We start from the raw sequence: 19,218 nt of genomic DNA on the forward strand, positions 1-19,218 counted from the left end.
GACAGTATAATGAAATGTATGTAACAGAAGCCATAATCAAATCAGTCTCAAGATAAGCTCTTGTTTTCAATATGGGGCTAGGAGAGTAAGAAGGTAGACGTTTCCAGGGAAATTTATACTTGGGATGCTCCAGGTACACGTGTGATTCCATGTGTCTTAATCTATGTAAATAAACGTACAGCTTCTCAGTGGGCATGAGCGACAAAAAACGCATTTCTCCGAGGCCCGGATCTGGTAGCTTAAACAACAGACATGTATTTCCCACAGTTCTGGAGGCTGGGAAGTCTGAAACCTGAGTGCCAGCATGGTAGGGTTCTGGTGAGAGCCCTCTTCCTGGTTGCAGACAGCTGCCTTCTTCTAGTACCCTTACAAGGCAGGACTGGGGGAAGTGAGGAGGAGAAGGAGGAAGGGAGGGAGAGGGAGAAAGAGAGAGAAAGTGAGAGAGGTCTATGAAGATCTGTGTTTCCTTTTATAAGGGCACTAATCCCACAATGGGAGCTCCACCATGATGACCTCGTCTAAACCTAATTATCTCCCAAAGGCCCCATCTCCCAATACCATCACATTGGGGGTTAGGGCCTCAACACATGAATTATGGGGAAATACATTTAGTCCATAGCAAGGGGTATCACCTTTTCTGTGTATCCCCAGTACCAAGCACAATGGCCCGCACATGCTAGCATTCAATTAGTGAACCCAACACTGTGAAAATCTCCCACCATTTCTCCCAGTACAATTTTTTTAGCTTGCTTTTTGGCATGTCATTTTTCTTAAGGTGAAAGGCATCTTCCCCAAATATCTCATTTAACTTAGTGTTTATTCAATGAGTAAAACATTTAAATAAGATGAAAGTAATCATCTTTTTTTTATTATGTTACGTTAATCACCATACATTACATCATTAGTTTTTGATGTAGTGTTCCATGATTCATTGTTTGCGTATAACACCCAGTGCTCCATGCAGAGCATGCCCTCTTTAATACCCATCACCGGGCTAACCCATCCCCCCACCCCCTCCCCTTTAGAACCCTCAGTTTGTTTTTCAGAGTCCATAGTCTCTCATGGTTCGTCTCCCCCTCTGAATTCCCCCCCTTCATTTTTCCCTTCCTGCTATCTTCTTCTTTTTTTTCTTTAACATATAATGTATTATTTGTTTCAGAGGTACAGATCTGTGATTCAACAGTCTTACACAATTCACAGCACTCACCATAGTACATACCCTCCCAATGTCTATCACCCAGCCACCCCATCCCTCCCACCCCCCACCACTCCAGCAACCCTCAGTTTGTTTCCTGAGATTAAGAATTCCTCATATCAGTGAGGTCATATGATACATGTCTTTCTCTGATTGACTTATTTTGCTCAGCATAATACCTTCCAGTTCCATCCACGTCGTTGCAAATGGCAAGATTTCATTCCTTTTGATGGCTGCATAATATTCCATTGTGTGTGTGTGTGTGTGTGTGTGTGTGTGTGTGTATATATATATATATATATATATATATATACACACCACATCTTCTTTATCCATTCATCTGTCGATGGACATCCTGGCTCTTTCCATTGTTTGGCTATTGTGGACATTGCTGCTATAAACATCGGGGTGCACATACCCCTTTGGATCCCTACCTTTGTATCTTTGGGGTGAATACCCAGTAGAGCAATTGCTGGGTCATATGGTAGCTCTATTTTCAGCTTTTTGAAGAACCTCCATACTGTTTTCCAGAGTGGCTGCACCAGCTTGCATTCCCACCAAGTGAAGGCAGTAACTTTAAAGATTAAACATTTATAGGCTTAAATGTCTTAGGAAGACAGAAAATTCATGAGTTGAATGTTCAACATAAGGGGGTACATAAATAACCATAAAGTAAACCCAGAGTGAGGGTCTCAATGACACCTAATTGTTTTCAATATGGCATTCATGCAAGTGAGTGGGGTGCATATTAGTTCATATACAAATAATTTTTAAAAATTTCATTAGTTTGTAGGTTCTGGTGTTGACAAGGTTCAATATATAACCATGATAGTGTGTGGCTAAGCTGTCTTGTGTGTGTGTGTGTGTGTGGCTAAGATGTCTTATAAGAATTTGCCATTGGCAATGAGGAAAGCAGAGAGGATCTAGGTTGTTGGATGGGTCTTCCACATAGAGGTTATGTGATGATCTTGTTATAGATGAACTTGAACATCATAATGACCCCTACTTTCTGGGAGCGATTGTGAAAGAGCGCTGGTAATTTCATAGACCAGGAGGACTCAAAGAGGTTCAAAGAAGCCATCTGTAGGCACCTGGGTGGCTCAGTCGGTTAAGCGTCTGCCTTTGGCTCAGGCATGATCCCAGGGTCATGGAATCGAGCCCCACATTGGGGTTTCTGCTCAGCGGGTACTTGTGCTCTCTCTCTCTCTCCATCAAATGAATAGATAAAATCTTAAAAAAAAAATAAAGAAGCCATCATTCCTCACTTTGGGTAAGATCAGACTTAACTATACCAACAGAATTGAATACAATACCTATTATAGTAAAAATCCAAACCTCTTCTAAAATTGCCATTTAGTGGTTAGGCCTATTCATCCTATGATTTAGAAATGTCTGGCTCTCATTAAATCTTGAAATTTTCTCTTTTGCTCCATTGTAACTATTTCTCAAATATAGGACCTAAAGTTCTAAGATAAAGATGTTCTTTAATGGAACATTATCACTCAGTAATTTTATTTATCCAAACACCATTCACAAACTTATATTGAACTGACAAAGTTTAGGAAAATATTATTTGGGGGAAGCACCCCTTTGGAAAGTAGTTTCTTCTTTATTGCAGTATTCAATTTTAATCATTTGTAAGGTCCTCATAAATACAGATTTTCTTCATGTTGTAAATAATAAATATATTTCTAACATGTTGACACATGGTTTTCATTTCTCATAGTGTATAAGAGCACAGATTCTAGAGCCAGACTGATTAAATTTGAATCCTGGCTCTACCACCCGGATCTCCTGTTGACTGAGCCCTATCCTTCAGCTTCTTCATCGGTAAAAAAGAGAATAATACTTCCAAAATCATAAGGTCCTTGTGGGAATTCAGTGAGATAGTGCCTGATATATAGTAGTTACAATTTAAATGTTACTATTATTTTATAGGAAGTCTCCATCTACCTTGTATTAAAGGTTCCAAAATAAATCTTATCTATTCTTAAATGTTTAAGTGTTATCTTTAGGGGTGCCTGGGTGGCTCAGTTGGTTGAGTGTTGACTCTTGGATTTGGCTGAGGTCGTGATCTCGGGGTTGTGAGATCAAGCCCCGTGTTGAGCTCTGAGCTCAGCGCTGAGTCTGCTTGTCCCTCTCTGTCCCCCCTCTGCCCCTCTCTTCATGCACTCTCTCTCTCAAATAAATAAATAAATAAATAAAATCTTCAAAAAAAATGTTATCTTTAAGTCATTTGTCACTAAACTTAGGCGGTGATTGCCCACTTCACCAGAAGTTTATTCAATCACTGGCTTGCCCAAGATGGTGGGAGACTGTCTTTACAAAATAATGACTGGTTCTCAAAGCCAGTTTAATTTTTTTTGTTCCAACTCTATAAAACGTTATTCACGATTTTGGGGCTAAATCCGGCTTAAGGTTGTACAATAGATACCTAATTAAAAGCATGTGACCCTGTTGAACAAAAGGAAGGGGAAATATTCACATTCAATGATTTAGTCACTAAATAGTCACCGGTCATTGTCTTACCCTGAAGTAGCCTTGTATTTTCAGATAATGAGGTTTTCCACTTTACATAGACTTCAACATGTCACAACACAATCCCTGTTAAAATTTCTTTCTTCTCTCACCTTCTACAATTTGAAGATTATCACTGATTTTTTCAAAGGTTTCCAGTAACTCACTTGAATCACTTTTTATAATTTGAAAACGAGTTTTTCTCCTTTTTCCTTTAGCCAACCAAGGAGTAAATAAATTCTCTCCTACTGACTCCTCAATTCAGCTGCAGCACAGCCATCATTGTATTTTCCTCATATACAAAGGCTCCAATTAGTGTGCAAAAGAAAATTTTAACAGACCCCTTCATCATCTACTCTTTCAGGCTGAACAGCCTGGTTTTGGCATTCTGCCACAGAATCCTAATATTGTTTGTGATGCCAAATTGGAATACAAAGGAAAAAACAGTACAAAGTTGCTGTTCACCTCAGTCAACAGGCCACAACTAAGGCATTAGTTTACCCATAGAAATTCCATGCCTCAGAAATGCCTATTATTTAATTTATGAAGAGGAGGCAGAATTTTAAAATAATACTGAATTAGCAATATGTTCAACATGGAAACAAATAGAGATAGATTAAGGAAAACTTAGCTCCCAATGGTAGGCTATGGGAAATTTAAATTCTTTTACCACGCCTATGGCTCAGCTTCATCTCTCCCTACTTCCAATATATAATTCTCTATTATTTTACCCACCACAGAAAGATTCCTAGTGCCAAGACCCCATAATTAGACTCGTTTAACTTTTAAAAACTTGAATAATAATAATTTCACCACCAGGGGGCAAAGAACAGTTTTACAGGCAAAGGTTATTTTTAACATTCTAAAGAAATTACCTGCATGAACATAGTTTTTGTTACTGTTGTTAGGATTTCAGTAGCCTCAAATTAAGAGATACAGATTCTAACCGAAATTTATAAATTTGAGAAGAATCGTGTTTATAAAAGAGGAAATGGTACAAGTTGCCAATAACCAGGTACCCATTCGTTCACTAACATTTTTTGTGGCAGAAATTTCTGCTTCCCCTTTCCCTCTCCTTTCATACACTTGCACATGAGGAAGAGAAATAGAAATTGAACTTTTGAAATACTGATCTAACCTTGTCTATGCTGGCCTTTAAATTGTGTTTAGTGCATGCTATTTTTTTTTTTTTTAATTTATATTTGAGAGAGAGAGAGAGAGAGATTGTGTGAGCACAAGCAGGGGGGAGGGTGTGCAGAGGGAGAGGGAAAAGCAGGCTCCCCTCTGAGCAGGGAGCCTGAGGTGGGGCTCCATCCCAGGACCCTGGGATCAACCCGAGCCCAAGGCAGACTTTTAACCAACTGAGCCACCCAGGCGCCCCAGCACATGCTATCTTTTAACCAATGGTTTCCTAAGCATGTATTTTGGCTCTGCTTTTTTGTTAACTTAGTGTGATTAATTGTACGCAGGTTTTTACCTCCGTCTAAAATCGGGTTTATTGACTCTTATTTTAATACTTTGCCATTCGTTAATTTTATAACTGTGAAATGATATTAATAATTGATAAGCACATCAATTGAAATGATCTCTTTTGAGAACTTGGTATCACTGCACTTACTTGGTGAGTACCAAAGCTGTGGCTAACTAACAGACAATAACAAAATCACCGATACAGTAAATTATTGGTAAGAGGTAGAAAATGTGGCCCAATATGCATAAATCCTGTGTTCTGAAGTTTCAGGATATTTGATTATTTCTGACTTGCAACTTGGTAAAAATTGGGGTAATGGAAGCAAAACTGAGAGTTTTGAAATCAAGGTATCTGTGGTATGGGAAAAAACCACATTTTATTTCTCTTGGCTTGTTTTCTCTGCCCTCTTCCTGCTCCTAAGTACCTGCTGAGACCACATTTCCCTGAATCAATTATAATGATGCCACTATTTCAAATTAGGCCTGGAGTAGAATGAAGACACCGCAGTGGTCTGGCAAGATCTGCTACTTTCCCTTCCCTCAGTTGCTCACCCTACGCCTGGTCTTTATCTGCACTGTCAGCCCTTACCACCAGGGCTGTCTCCAGGGGGTGCAGAATTGGACCAGACACCACCGTGGGTTCACCTAAAGAACATTTTTGTCCAGATGAAACCATATTGAAATAAATACTGAAAGCAAACTGAAGGAGAAAGAGAAGTTGCAAGAAGTCCGCATTAAGGGTCTATTTAGAGACACACTAAAGAATATTCTGTGACCCAGCCCTTTTATATTAGTGATCAAGGGACATTTGGAGATAAAGTGTTCTTTTTACTGTTGTCGATTTGCTTTTTTATTTTTAACTTGTTTTAGTGTGAATTGACAAAATCAGCTCCTCTTTCTCACTGAGTGTCCTCCATCTGTGCCCAGCAACTAACTGCTCAAAGGCTAAGGTTTTCACTCTGATACATTACAACCTGTGTTAGACACCTTGGTGCATCTCTTCAAACCCTCTCCAACTCACACTAACCTCAGCCAAGTGACCAGTCTCACACTGGCTTCAACCAGCCTCCCGTGGTTGTGTTCTGACAGCATCTGGCTTTGGGCCAAATTTTCTGATCTTTTTTTGTAATGGCAAGTGTTTGTCCATAGTATGCTATCTAGCACTTCCTAAAAATATTTTAAAACACATACAGAATCTCTTAAAGGTAAAAGCAATACTTTAACAATGACCAAGAAAGGAGTTCAGACTACAAAAGAAGCATGGAAATGGATGTTTGGAAAATTTCCCATCATTATACAAATATGATTTTTTTCTTTTGCCAAAAATTATTTGTATCGCTAATTCAAATTAACTTATCTAAATTCTTAACAACTCATTTTAAATCTTCCAAATGAAAATTTTCAGTGGACTTAAAATCCATTTGTTAAAAATATAAAAACCCTTCGCTTTTTGATTTGTTTGTAAGAACAATTATTTTGACATCAGCAAGGATAGAAAATTGCTAATCTAAATTTTAGCAAAAACCTTTGCATAATTGCTGAATGGAATTGCAAAACAAGTTATGACTTAGTAGCAGAATCAACTATATACTTCATTTTGGGGACCTATGTCTCTTTGTAAGGAATATGCTCACTTATGATATCCATTAAAATTAAGCATCTACATAAATTGAAATTAGAATCAGACCTTCATTTTATTGCAAAATGTTAAACCAGCTTTCAACACATTGTTGTACATTGTATTTCTCTCAATAAGTAGATAGTAATAATATTCTTCAGTTGGGGGGAAAATCTTGGTACAATACATACTTCATGCTACAATAATTTGAAGGTTGATTATTAAAATGTTTTATCCATTGCTTAATTTTCTTACAAGATATTTATTTCTTCTTCTTTTTTTTTTTTTTTATGAGCTTTCCATTTTATTAGCAACGCATTCTAAGAACAGTCGAGAAGCCGTGCTTGTGGATGCGATGGGTCACATTACCGGTTCCACAAAGATCTTCCAGAGCTCCAGCGGCTGGATGCGCTCATAGACAAGGAGCTGTGGGAAGGAGGCCTCCACCGGCTCCACCGCGAAGCGCAGCCGGCCGGCCGCAAGCCTCTCCAGCCGCTGCAGCCAGGAGCGAAGTGGTCGTAGGCTTCACACGTGACGTCCCGGTGTCTGAGCGTGAAGTTCAGCCTCTTCTCCACAGACAGAATGGCCGTGCAGGCGTTTTTCAGTTTGTGAACGAGGCGGGACAGCGTTTTAAACAGAGCGTCGGTTAGGTCATCGTTGTACACCACTTCGGCCGCGAGCAAGATGGTGGTGTGGCTGTACAGGTCGGAGACGTCCTCCTGCGACCAGCTGAAGGGGACCTCCGGGTCTGCGCACAGGTCGTCTTTGAGCCAGTCCAGTTCTTTGACCTTAACTACACCACCTCCAGCAGCAGTCAGGTGGCCGTTGAGGACATTGTTTCGCTGGCACATGGCCAAGGGATCTGCACCGACATCTGTGCAGTAAACGGTACGCGCCACGGTGGCTGCCATGATGCTGGCCAGCCCCGTGCCCGCCCCGAGCTCCAGCACGGTGCGCCCCTGGAAGAGGTCCCGTTGGAACAGGATGTAGTCAGCCAGGAGCAGGGCACCCCGCCACACCTGCTTGCCAACATCCTCCAGGGGGGTGGCCATGGTGTGTTCTATTCTGATGATATCCTGGGGGCTGCTCTCTCGTGCTTCGTTGGCCAGGGGGTCGTCTTCCTCCTGCGTTATAATTGTGGGATGTACCTTGTCTCTCGGGGGGCCCCGCTGGCCAGGAGTCTGAAGTCGCCCGTGGTCTCCTCTCGACGTCCAAATCTCCGTCCTCGTCCAGCCGAGTTCCCACCCCCTCCTGGCTGGTGGCGTCACTCCTGCAGCCACTCCCCAGAGGGGGTCTGGCACTGCCCGGCCCAGAGGGAGGCATTTCCTCTGCAGGACCCATGGCATGACGGCCACCCTCAACCCCTGAGTCTGTCTGAGAGTCTCGGTTCCACAGAAGCTTGAACTGGGACAGGAAAACGGGCTGCCCCATGCCATTCAGCCGCACCATGAGGTGCCTGTGGTTCGGGTGTAGAGGTGGACATCTGAGAGCACAGTGTCACTTTTGAAGGTGACCTCATCCATAGCTGGGGTGGGGGCCAGCCACCATGGCCGGGTTCTTCCTGAATCATGGGACAGCAGCACCTGCCACGGGCTGCAGGATGGAGTCCAGCCGAGTCCTATTTATTCATTTTTGATTGAAAAGTCTCATGGCAGGAGGGGAAGAATGAAGGGGGGGAAATCGGAGGGGGAGACGAACCATGAGAGACGATGGACTCTGAAAAACAAACTGAGGGTTCTAGAGGGGAGGGGGGTGGGAAGATCGGTTAGCCTGGTGATGGGTATTAAAGAGGGCACATTCTGCATGGAGCACCGGGTGTTATACGCAAACAATGAATCATGGAACACTACATCAAAAACTAATGATGTAATGTATGGTGATTAACATAACATAATAATAAAAAAAAGAAGTCTATAAAAAAAAAAGAAAAGTCTCATGACTTCCCATGATGCTTAGAACACATTTCTGGTTTTTAAAGTCCTTCATAGTCTGGCCCGTGTGCAGCCTCACCTCATACCTATCATCCTCCCTCTCACCACATAGGTCTTCCTTCAGAGCACACCAAGCTCATCCCATCATAGGGCCTTCGCACTCCCCTTGCTCTTCTTCCAGATCTTCATATGGCTGGTTTCTTCCCTCCATTCAGTTCTGCACTGAAATTTGACCACCTTTGATAGGCTTATTTCAATCTCCTAACCTAAAAAGGCATCCAGTTGACCTAAAAGGTGACCCAGTTGCTCTCTTTCAAATCACCACCCTATTTAATTTTCTGCCTAGCACTTACCACTCTTAGTTGTTTCCTTGTTTATTCATTATTTGTTTATTATATGACTCTACTCACTAAAATGCAGGCTCCATGAGAGCAGAACTTTGTCTCTCTTGTTCATTTCTCCAAAAAGTGCATAGCCCATATTAGGCTTTCAATAAATATTGTTGAATTTTAAAAGAAAAACACCTTTCCTTTTCTAATGATATTATGGATCAGATTCATAAGACAAAACAATTAAGTAAACTGGAAAATTGTCCACGTTCGAACCATAGAAGAGTATCCAGCTCTCAGGGTAAGCTGCCACTTCTATTACATGCTTCGTGTTTCATCATGTAGAACCAAGTGGTTCATGGTGGAGGATGTGATGAATTGACCTACATGCTGTATCAATACAAATCATTGGTTGCATTATTTGCTTGTGTAACAAGTCTGAGGTAAGTGACTCCTCAGGCATACCATTTGTAGTTACATTTATTCATTTTGATTACTATATAGTAAACTATCTGTGACGTTTATTTTTTTTTTTAAGATTCGTTTATTGATTTGAAAGAGAGAGAGCACAGGCAGGAAGGGCAGAGGGAGAAGGAGAGAGAATCAGACTGCTCACTGACCACGAAGATCGATGCGGGGTTCTCTCTCAACCCTAAGATCATGACCTGAGCCGAAACCGAAACCAAGAGTCAGATGCTTAACCAACTGAACCACCCAGGTGCCCCTAAACTATACATGATTTTTAAAAACAAATCAGATTGTAATGTGGTGCCAAAATGATGACTATGTCCAAAAGTTCTTTGGTTACATAAAAATCCTCATTTACCTCTTGAATAATTCAAATGCAGCTGAGAGGTACGGTTTTACTTATGTTCTCCTCAGTTGCAGTAGGACGTGCCACAGATAATTCAAATTTTTTCAAGCTTTTTCCTGTAAGTTCTAAGCCACGTTTTCAACATACAGAACAACAGTATTTCCAGGAAGACTGAGATATGCAAATACTACAGTAATTTTATACACTTACTATAAAAGACTTTGAAGCCCAACCAATGCTTTCATTTAGTACAGGACTGTATTTCACAGAAACATCACTGCTTTCATTTATATTCAAAGCAATGGGTGTTGATATTTTAGTTAATGTTACCCTTCATTAGTTTTTCATTACCTATCTTTTCCATGTAGGGTCACAGTGATAGTTAAGGCTTGTTTCATAATGTCTCAAGCTGTACACCTTTGACACAAAAACACAGTTTTAAGCACATGGGAATATTCTCATTTCCAGAGAGAATAATGCTTGTTCACAATTTAAAAAAAAATTAGTCTTCACGGTAGCATTGTCAGATTTATCAAATAAAAATACAAGATACCTAATTCAATTTGAGTCTCACATAAACAACAAATATTGCATGGGACATACTTAAACTAAAAAATTACCTATTGTTTATCTGGCATTCAAATTTAATTGGGTATCTTATCTGGCAACCCTGGCCGGTTATTTATTTTTCTACTCTTTTTTTTTTTTTTAAATTTTTTATTGTTATGTTAATCCCCATACATTACATCATTAGTTTTAGATATAGCGTTCCATGATTCATTGTTTGTGCATAACACCCAGTGCTCCATGCAGAACGTGCCCTCCTCAATACCCATCACCAGGCTAACCCATCCTCCCAACCCCCTCCCCTCTAGAACCCTCAGTTTGTTTTTCAGAGTCCATTGTCTCTCATGGTTCTTCTCCCCCTCTGATTTCCCCCCCTTCATTCTTCCCCTCCTGCTACATTCTTCTTCTTCTTTTTTTCTTTCTTAACATATATTGCATTATTTGTTTCAGAGGTACTATTTTTCTACTCTTTATAGAGACATTGGTTGAAATACACTCAGATGGTCTTCTAGGAAGTAGTGATGTCTTCGTTACTTTCTTGTTGGCTATTTTAAAATGTCAGCTGTTTTAAAATCAAAGTGGGAAAAGAGGTGAAAAAAACACATAAAATAAATGAAACATCAGTTCTCAAGATACTGGAAATGAGGCAATGAAGAATTTCATTATGTCAAACAATTAAAAGGCAAATATTGCCTAAGCATTTACTATATAGAAGGCATTGTATTATGACATGCCACAATCATGAGAGAAGGAAAAATAAGAAAAGGACAAGCTCTCGGCCCTTCGAGAATTTATAATTTGATAAGGAAGATAATATGGATACACATAAAAAGATGACAAACAGCATAAAGCAGTAGATGGTAAGTGCCAAAGGAGTAATATAGACAAGAGGAGTCGGGACATCAGTTCCATCTGTGTCTTTGGCTTCAAAGGGCGAGAGGAAGAGAAAGGGAAAGTTTCACTAAGTGCTTTATACTCACTGTCCTGTTTAAGCCTCCCACTATGGTCTGAATGTTTGTGTCCCCGCCAAATTCACATGCTGGAACCGTAATGCCCATGTCACGGTGTTAAAAGATGAGGCTGTTCCACTCTGGAAAACAGTATGAAGGTTCTTCAAAAAGTTGAAAATAGAGCTACCATACGATCCAGCAATTGCACTACTGGGTATTTACCCCAAAGATACAAATGTAGGGATCCGAAGGGGTACGTGCACCCCAATGTTTATAGCAGCAATGTCCACAATAGTCAAACTGTGGAAAGAGCCAAGATGTCCATCGACAGATGAATGGATAAAGAAGAGGTGGTATATATATACAATGGAATATTATGCAGCCATCAAAAAGAATAAAATCTTGCCATTTGCAACGATGTGGATGGAACTGGAGGGTATTATGCTGAGCGAAATAAGTCAATCAGAGAAAGACATGTATCATATGACCTCACTGATATGAGGAATTCTTAATCTCAGGAAACAAACTGAGGGTTGCTGGAGTGGGTGGGGTGGGAGGGATGGGGTGGCTGGGTGACAGACATTGGGGAGGGTATGTGCTATGGTGAGTGCTGTGAAGTGTGCAAGACTGTTGAATCACAGATCTGTACCTCTGAAGCAAATAATACATTATATGTTAAAAAAAAAGAAGAAGAAGAAGATAGCAGGAGGGGAAGAATGAAAGGGGAGAAATCGGAGGGGGAGATGAACCATGAGAGACTATGGACTCTGAAAAACAAACTGAGGGTTCTAGAGGGGAGGGGGGGGAGGATTGGTTAGCCTGGTGATGGGTATTAAAGAGGGCACGTTCTGCATGGAGCACTGGGTGTTATACGCAAACAATGAATCATGGAACACTACATCAAAAACTAATGATGTAATGTATGGTGATTAACATAACATAATAAAAAAATAGAGAAAAAAAAAGATGAGGCTGTTGGGAGGTGATTAAGTCATGAAGGCAAAGTCCTCATGGATGGGTTAGTGCTCTTATAAAAATGATCGCTGGCCCCTTCCATCATGTGAAGAACCAGTGAGAAGGTGCCGACTATGGACCAGGAAGAGTGTCCTCACCAAAATGTGACCATGCCAGGACCTTGATCTTGGACTTCCCAGACTCCAGATCTGTGAGCCATAACTTTCTCTTGTTTGTAAGTCACCCAGTCTGTGGTATTTTGTTATAGCAGCCCAAATGGGTTAAGACACCTCCCACCACTTTATGGCATAGATATTATTATCATCACCAGTTCCCAGCTGAAAAAGTGAGACTGAAGGGGTCTACATATGCTTATGGTTACACAGCTAGTAAGCAGTATATCCGCTTCCATCTCAGGTGCTCTTGACCCTTTTAACTACCAGTACCACCTCTGAGAAGATGAGAGAGAAGCCTGGGACCTCTGCTGTTATATGGAACCCCTAGAGGTTTGAGTGGGATAGCAAGAATAAAAGAACTGTTTTAGATAACAAGTGCTTCATGCATTGCCCCAGACAGTGTGGATGCAAATACTCATTCAATCACATTGGATTACAGTGAGACTAATGAAAGTGTGAAATAGCAGAAACACAGTGAAATCAAAACAAACTGAAATGAGTTGGTGGCTATTTGCATGCAGAGAATGAGAGAGCAAGAGAGAAAAGGAAGAATCAAAGATAACTGAAACCCAAGATTTCACTAACAAACAAACCAAAATCAGTTAAACTAATAAATGAATTCAGCAAAGTTGCAGGATATAAAATTATCACACAAAAATCAGTTGTGTTTCTCTACAGTAACAATGAACAACTTGAAGAGGAAATTTCGAAAACAATTTCTTTTCTTTAAGATTTTATTTATTTATCTGAGAGAGAGAGAGTGAGAGAGAGAAAGAGAGAGAGAGAGAAATCACGAGCGGGGGGGGGAAGGGCAGGAGGAGAAGCGGACTCCCCGCTGAGCAGGGAGCCCAAAGCAGGACTAGATCCCAGAACCCTGGGATCATGACCTGAGCTGAAGGCAGATGTTTAACCGACTGAGCCACCCAGGCGCTCCGAAAACAATTTCATTTTCAATAGCATCAAAAAATAAAATATTTAGGAATAAGTTTAACTAAGCAGGCGAAAGATTTGTTCATTGAAACTACAAAACATTGCTAAAAGAAATTAAATAAGACATTAATAAATGGAAAGACATCCTGGCTTCATGAATCAGAAAACTTAATATTGTGAAGATGTCAATACTACCCAGGTGGTCTACAGATTCAATGCAATCCCTATCAACATACCAAGGTTTTGTATTTTTTTTGTTTTTTTTTTATTTATTTGAAAAAAATTTTTTTAAAAATCCATCCTAAAATTAATATGGAATCTCAAGGGACTCCAAATAGACAAAACAGTCCTAAAAAAGAACAAAGCTGGAGGTCTCATACTTCTTGATTTCAAAACTTACTACAAATCTACAGCAGTTAAAACAATGTGGTAGTGGCATAAAGACAAATATACAGGTCAACAGAATGGAATAGAGAGCCCAGAAATGAACTTTCACAAATATAGTCAAATAATTTTTGACTAGAGTGGGAAAAACCATTTAATGGAGAATGAACCGTCTTTTCAAAAAATAGTGCTGTGAAAACTGAATGTCCACAGGCAAAAGAATGACGTTGGACCCTTACCTTACATCATATATGACAATAATTCAAAATGGATTAAAGATCTAAAGACCTGAAACCATAAAACTCCTAGAAGAAAATATAGGGAGAAATCTTTTTGACATTGAATTTGGCAATGATTTATTGGATCTGATACCAAAAGTACAGACAAAGAAGGAAAAGTTAGATAAACTGGACTTCACCAAAATTTCAAAAACTTTTGTGCACCAAAGGATGCTATCAACAGAGTGAAAAGGCAACCCATATATTGGGAGAAAATATTGGCAAATTATATATCTGATAAGGGATTAATATCCAGAATATATAAAGGACTCCAATAGCTCAACACCACCACCAACAACAAAACAACTTCCCCCAAATCAGCAAAATATTTGAATGGAGGTTTCTTTTTTTTTTTTTTAAAGATTTAATTTATTTATTTGACAGAGAGAGACACAGCGAGAGAGGGAACACAAGTAGGGGGAGTGGGAGAGGGAGAAGCAGGCTTCCCAGCTGAGCAGGGAGCCTGATGTGGGACTCGATCCCAGGACCCTGGGATCATGACCTGAGCCGAAGGCAGTCGCTCAGCCACCCAGGCGCCCTGGACATTTCTCCAAAGAAAATATACACATACAAATGGCTAGAAAGCATATGAAAAGATGTTCAACATCACTAATAATTAAGGAAATCAAAAGGACAATGAGAACTCATTCATGACCCATTGGGATGGCTATTATCAAAGAAAACAAAACAGAAAATAACGTGTTTGTGAGGCTGTGAAGGCACTGGAACCCTTGTGCATTGTTGGTGGGACTGTAAAATGGTGCAGCTGCTGTGGAAACCAGCATCATGCTTCTTCAAAAAATTGAAGATAGAATTACCATATGATCCAGCAATTCCACTGCTGGGTATATACCCAACCATAAGAACTGAAAGCAGGGATTCAAACAGATATTTGTGCACCAATGTTCATTGAAACATTGTTCACACAATCACCAAAAGGTGGAAAAAACCCAAATGTTTATGGACAGATGAGTGGATAAACAAAATGTGCTATATACATACAATGGAATATTATTCAGCCTTTAAAAGGAACAAAATTCTGATACATACCACAATATGGATAAATATGGATAAACTTTATCCATTGGATTATATGGATCATGCCTATCTATTATGAAGACATTCTGCTAAGTGAAAAAGTCAGTCACAAAAGTACCAATAATATATGATTCTACTTAAATGAAGGACCTAGAATAGGCAAATTCATAGGCATAGAAAGTAGCACAGTAGTTGCCAAAGGCTGGGGAGACAGGGACATGGTGAGTTATTGATTCATGGATATAGTTGGGGAAGATAAAAAAGTTCTGGAGATAGGTGGTGGTAATGGCAATGTGAATGTACTTAATGTCACTGTACTTAATGTACTTAATGTCACTGAATAGTGCTTTTAAAAATGGTAAATTTCATGTTATGTATTTTTTACCACAATAAAAAAGTTTTAAGAAGATAATCTATACAACGAAAAAACTGGTCACAAATAAATTACAGCATGCAGTAACCTCTCTGTCGAATGTCCACTGATTGCTCAGCATGTCCTATGTGGCATATGTGACTTTTAATTGTCTAATATACCAACCAACTGAGGGCATGAGTATAGAAATGTGTATCATATGTTAGTAAAATTTAATTTCTTCCTTATTTTTTTAAAGAAAAAAATAAATGAAAATAGAGGCTCCACCATTGTCTTCATAGACTATGCCTTTTTAATGGGACTGCTTGTTTAAAGGAAGGGAAGGATCATATGGTAGATAAACTCAAAATGGATGAAAGACCTAAATGTGAGACAGGAATCCACCAAAATCCTAGAGGAGAGCACAGGCAGCAACATCTTCGACCTCAGCTACAGCAACTTCTTCCCAGACACATCTCCAAAGGCAAGGGAAACAAGAGCAAAAATGAACTATTGGGACTTCATCAAGATAAAAGCTTTTGCACAGCAAAGGAAACAGTAGACAACCCCAAAAGGCAACCGACAGAATGGGAGAAGATACTTGCAAATGTCTTATCAGATAAAGGGCTGGTATCCAAAGTCTATAAAGAACTTATCAGGGGCGCCTGGGTGGCTCAGTTGTTAAGTGTCTGCCTTTGGCTCGGGTCATGATCCCAGGGTTCTGGGATCGAGCCCCACATTGGGCTCCCTGCTCCGCGGGAAGCCTGCTTCTCCCTCTCCCACTCCCCCTGCTTGTGTTCCCTCTCTTGCTGTCTCTCTCTCTGTCAAATAAATAAATAAAATCTTAAAAAACAAAACAAAACAAAACAAAAGAAATGGGCAGAAGACTTGAACAGACATTTCTCCAAAGAAGACATACAAATGGCTAACAGACACATGAAAACATGCTCAACATCACTTGGCATCAAGGAAATATAAATCAAAACCACAAGGAAATACCACCTCACACTGGTCAGAATGGCTAAAATTAACAAGTCAGGAAACAACAAATGTGGGTGAGGATGCAGAGAAAGGGGAACCCTCTTACACTATTGGTGGGAATGCAAGCTGGTACAGCCACTCTGGAAAACAGTATGGAGGTTCCTCAAGAAGTTAAAAATAGAGATACCCTATGCCCCAGCAATTGGCCTACTAGGTATTTACCCAAAGGATACAGATGTTGTGATTTGAAGGGGCACCTGCACCCCAATGTTTATAGCAGCAATGTCCACAATAGCCAAACTATGGAAAGAGCCAAGATGTCCATCGACAGATGAATGGATAAAGAAGATGTGCTATATATACATATATACAGTGGAATATACATATACACTATACACACATATATACAATGGAATATTACTCAGCCATCAAAAAGGATGCAATCTTATGATTTACAATGACGTGGATGGAACTAGAGGGTATTATGCTAAGCGAAATAAGTCAATTAGAGAAAGATAATTACCATATGGTTTCACTTATATGTGAAATTTAAGAAACAAAACAGAGGATCATAGGGAAAGGGAGGGAAAAATAAAATAAGACAAAATCACAGGGGGAGACAAACCATAGGAGACTCCTAACTGTATTAAACAAACTGAGGGTTGCTGGAGGGGAGGTGGGGGGGATGGGGTAACTGGGTGATGGGCATTAAGGAGGGCACGTGAGGTAATGAACCCTGGGTGTTATATGCAATGGATGAATAAGTGAACTCTACATCTGAAACTAAGATACACTATGTGTTAACTAATCGAATTTAAGTAATAAGTTAAAAAAAGAAAGAAAAATAAATAAATAATGCAACTGTCAAAAAAAAAATAAGGGAAGGAAAGAGAAGCTAAGAAAAACTGAGAAGCTACAGCGAGTGAAGTATGAGGGAACCTAAAAGGGTATGAGCCCAGGAAGCCAAGGAAAGAAGGAAAGCAGGAGTGGTTGGCTGTGTCCAACGCTGGGCAAGCCAGTAAGAAAAGAGCAGAGACTCGGTCCCACAGCTGGTAACATGAAGGTCTTCAGAGACCTTGACAAGAGCAGTCTTGATGGACTGTTGTGGATGGAAACTGGATGGAGTGAGTTGAAGAGAGATTATGAAATGAAGAAGTGGAAACTAATTATAATCACTGCTTTCAAAATGTTTTGCTTTGGAGAAGAGTAATGAGAGGGGAATTTGAAAGGTATTACGGGATCAAATGAGATGTTTTGTTTTTGTTTCTTTCATGGGACAGATTACAGCCTGTTTGGACGCTGGCAGGAAAAGCCTCGAAGAGTTTGGGGAACTGTAGGAGCATAGTCCCTGAGAACAAGAAAGGGGATGGATCCAGAGCCCATGTGGAGGAGTTGGCCAGGGAGAGTGGTGGGGTGAGGTGTGTGCAGGTAAGGTAACGTTGGTAAAGGAAGGATGAGAAGCTCTAGTCTGAGGAAGTAAGGTGAGGGGTGATGCAGTGTGCACAGAGAATTTGATGGGAAAGAAGGTATACAATAGCCATTTTGGAGTTGAGACAGGAAATACGCCGGTAATGTAAAACAGGACTCTGGGCAGTACTGAGTACCCTTTTAAGACTTACGGTCATAGATTTACTGTTCAGTAAATCTGAGACTGTTCAGTAGCGCAGTGCATTCTCTCGCACCACTCACCTGCTCAGGAACAGACCCCGAGCAGACCGGGGCTCTGCCTGAGCACAACAAAGGGAGAGGGAGGATGAAGTTAATGTGCTTTGCAAGGTGTGTGTTGGTGACCGGTAGTGAGAGAATGTTAGGCTTCAGACCAGGTTTGGTCAATGCTGATGACAAGGTCATCATCGTGATAGTGGGTGTCTGAAATGGGTTGAGGAAATGACCATTGGAGATGAGAAGCAAGGAATGAGAGGTCAAGGTACAAATACAGGCATATCTCATTTTATTGCACATCATCACTTTACAGCGCTTTGCAGAAATTGCATTTTTTTTCCAAATTGAAGGTTTGTGGCAACTTTGCATCAAGCAAGTCTATTGGCACCATTTTTCCAACAGCATTTGCTCACTTCTTGTCTCTATGGCACATTTTGATAATTCTCACACGATTTCCAACTTTTTCATTATTCTTATATCTGTTATGGTGATCTCTGATCATTAATTACAACTTGCTGAAAGCTAGTATTTTTTAAAAATAAATTACTTTTAAATTAAGGTATGAACATTTTTTTCAGACATAAAGCTATTGCACACTTAATAGACTACAGTATAGTGTATACATTAACTTTTATATGCTCTGGGAAACCAACAAATTCACTGGACTCACTTTACAGCCATATTCGCTTTATTGTGGTGGTCTGGGTATGCCTACATATGGCAATAAGGGTGTGTGACTTCTGCACAGAGTTTAGGAAACTCTAATCTCATTCTCTTCAGTCCCACCTTGGTCAGGAAGTGTGATTTTCCCCTTTGTGTCTCTATTTCCACACAAGATGACCTGGTGTGCCCCACCTTCGGATCAAGGGCACAATTCAACCCTGGGAACAGCAGGATGTCCCCAGTGGGTGGGAGCTTCCTTCCCACTTGAGGATAGCTCAGGAGTCCTGTCCACTCCACTTCCTGGTTCTCTCAACTAAGGGTCTTTCTTGCCCTTCCTGTTTCAAGAACTCTGCTCTCTCCAGGCTTCCCTCTTCTTGTGAGCCAGCCCTTTACCTGTTCTTTCTTTTTA

At 40.3% G+C, this 19,218-nt stretch overlaps 1 pseudogene; it reads right to left on the reverse strand.

Annotated features, from left to right (window-relative positions):
* Nucleotides 1-5,735: 5,735 nt before the first annotated feature.
* On the reverse strand, nt 5,736-18,827 carry LOC116645410 (annotated as a pseudogene).
* Nucleotides 18,828-19,218: the final 391 nt, after the last annotated feature.

This window comes from Phoca vitulina, unplaced genomic scaffold (genome assembly GCF_004348235.1).
Source record: "Phoca vitulina isolate PV1807 unplaced genomic scaffold, GSC_HSeal_1.0 scaffold33, whole genome shotgun sequence".
Classification (NCBI taxonomy): domain Eukaryota; kingdom Metazoa; phylum Chordata; class Mammalia; order Carnivora; family Phocidae; genus Phoca; species Phoca vitulina.